The 2,921-nt window shown below is 58.9% G+C and overlaps 1 protein-coding gene across 1 annotated transcript in view; it reads left to right on the forward strand.

Annotated features, from left to right (window-relative positions):
* The window catches only part of HLX (H2.0 like homeobox), a 15,064-nt gene that overhangs the window by 5,231 nt on the left and 6,912 nt on the right, over positions 1–2,921 (forward strand). The gene's annotated exons all lie outside the window — the stretch shown is intronic.

Raw genomic sequence — 2,921 nt, forward strand, 5'->3', positions numbered from 1 at the left:
AGACTGCGCGAGGCGAGGGGCCCCGGGGCCCGCGTGCCGCCCCCCAGCCTCCCGGGGGGGGCCGGACTTTGCTCCTGCTTCGTGTTGGCCGTGGGGCCGGGGCCGAGCGCCCTTCCCCGCGGTCCCACCTCCCCGTCGCCGCCGCGCTGGTGCCCGGAGTCGAGGGGTCTCCGTGCCCCACAACCCCCGCCCGAGGCGCCCCCTCCGCGCCGGCCAAACACTTCTCCCGGCTGCGAGCCGTTCACACTGTGAAGTGTTGGACGAAACCGTTCCTCCCCGCCCTCGGGCCGTGGCGCAAGGACGAACTGCACAGAGGGACGACATAAACTTGTAAATAAAACGTTTACTACGGTTTGTAAAGGCCGCTTGGCTCGCTGGGGCGGTGCGGTCGTCCAGGTCGGGGATCTCCCACCTGAACCCTGTAGGCTGCAGCCGCTGGAGGTGGGGACCGGTACTTTCTGTCGGGGGAGGGGGCAGCGCCGCAAGCTCAGATCCGCCTGGCTGCGGAGATCAGCGTCGGGGCTCTGAGGTGCCGCAACTTCGGAGGCCCCATCGGCCATAGCGTGCGCCCACCACCCCCGAACAGGCGCTCCAGCACCCTGACTGTGGCCAGAGGACCAAGCTGGCCACAGAATCTTTTAGGGGGAGATGGCTTCCCCACCTGGGAGTGTGGACGCCATGAGTGTGCCCGTGGGCTTTCCTTGGCCGGAGAGCCTGCAGGGTTGGAGTGGAGAGGTCGATGATGTGGGGCGGGGTCAACTTAGCCACACTCAGAACTTAGACGTGGCGGCTCCATGGCGGGGGTGGAGTTTTAAAGCAATTCCAACACAAACCGCCCCTTGGGCGTGGATGGCCTCAAGAGAGGAGGTAGTGTCCCTGGAGGAAAGGACAGACAGATGACAGTGGTTAGCTTGTAAAGGCCCAGCCCGAGAAGGCTTTACAAGTGCCCAAACAATTGTGGGTCAGTCAGGGGGAGGTGACTTGTTCAAGGTCACACACAGACCAAGCCAAAACCAGAACTCAGACCTCCTGGCTCACATTTGGCCAGTGATGGGTCTACAAAACTGTATCTCCAAACCCTATCAATCTCCCTTGCAGTTAGGCCACTGCTGGTGCCGGGGAGTCCCTCCCCAGCCCCAGCTCTAAGCAGCCAGGAGTTGAGAGGCAGTTTCCCCATCCTCCTGCAGCTGGGATATTTATTTTGCCTCCATGCTGCAACCACGTTGGGGTTGGGCCATTTCAGGTTGTTTTGTTTTGTTTTTGAAAGGCTGGAGAGTCAAACCTCTCTCCCAGACCTGTCCTCTCTTGGCTCTCTTTGCCTTGAAACTACAAAAAGTCCAGAATCTGTATAAAGCTCTTTTGGGAGATTTAAAAACAAACCGACTTTGCTAACAAACATGACCACAAGGGTCTATTTGGCACTGAGCTCCAGCTGGGGCAGAAGGCTTCTTACAGGCCCACCATCCATGCTGGGATCTGGTTCTCTGGGAGGATGCTCTGTAGAGAGCGATGTTCCCCTAGGGATGCCGAGGACAGCGGACCCAGGACCCATCCAGTCCCCATTCAGTCCCCAGGCTGGAGTGAGGAGGTTCCCCGATATGGCTTAGCCTCTTCCCCATTTTGACTCCTTGACTTGAGCACAAAGACCTCGGTTTTAGAGTAGAGGCCCCAGATTTAGCTTTCTTTGACCTGGCAAGCACAGGGGTGCAGGATTGACCATTTCCTGCCCCCTTCAACCTCTCAACCTCCGAATGGAGCGGAACCCCTTGAGGAATGTGCTCTGTTGGGGAGGGGAGTGGCTGCAACTGGGGTGGTCCAGTGTAGGAAAGAGAAGGGAAAGGTACAGGGCTCTAGGAGGGGCCTTCAGTTAAATGGCAACATGGCTCCCTATTATCTTTAAATGTGCCCAGAGTTTCCGGGCACAGCCCTCCGTACCTGCTTGGGAGCGGTTGCCCCACTGCTCCACAGGCCTTGTGATCCAACTGCAGAATTCTTCCTGGGCCCCAATTTTGCACTCATTACCAAAATTAGCTTCCTCTGACCCCTGAAATAGTAAAGTTCTGTAACCAGGACATCCTGAGGACATGGAATTTTGAGGCACTTCTATCCAGTGCTGGCGTTCAGAAGAATAACGTGGCAGGAAGAATACCGAGCTGAGGAGCTGAGCTGGGAGGAGAATCCAGCAGGAGCTGGTGCTTTAGGCAGGCGGCAGCTAGTCCGCCTCTCACAAGGCCCTCGGGGTGCCCACTGCCCCAGTCTTCCTTCACATTTCTCCTCCTGGGGCCCGAGTTTAAAAAGTAAAGGAGATAATCGCCCAGGGACTGTTAAATGGTATGATTTCAGGTACAATTCGGCCTTAGCACGATCAGGATCGGCAAAACTGAGGTACTGGGCAAGAAATGAGCCTGGCAGCGGGCACCCGGATGTGTCACTGGGGATGCTCCTGGGGGGCCCGAGGGAGGCGCCGCTTCCTCTGCCACCCTCCAGCTCTCCTTTTGGAACATTTTCCCCGTGAAACTCGCACGGGGCTTTTTACCCTGGGTGGAGAAGTTCGCCCGCATTTTCATCAGGAACTGGGGGGCATCACAAGTCCAGGAGAAGCTGAGAGGTCATTTGGAAGAGGAGCAGTCATAGGGCGAGGAGTCCTCTCCAAGCTGGTCTGGTGGCGGGGAGGAAAAGCCGCATGTCGGGCCGCGTGGACTCATCCCGGGACTGCTCGCTTGGCCCAGGGATTGGGAAGTTTCCCGGTGGCGCTCGATGCTGGCAAGAGCGTCCAGGAAAGCTGGAGATTCTTGAACGAAGACCGAGATTTCTAAGGCACGGAGGGGAAGGCCGGGCGCGCTGGGTCGGCACGCGCCAGGCCCGCCGAGGCCCGCGGGGCTGGGGCTTGGAGGCGGCGGCAGGGACGCGCGGGTCCCCCA

The sequence above is a fragment of the Suricata suricatta genome, chromosome 3 (assembly GCF_006229205.1).
Source record: "Suricata suricatta isolate VVHF042 chromosome 3, meerkat_22Aug2017_6uvM2_HiC, whole genome shotgun sequence".
Taxonomy (NCBI): Eukaryota; Metazoa; Chordata; class Mammalia; order Carnivora; family Herpestidae; genus Suricata; species Suricata suricatta.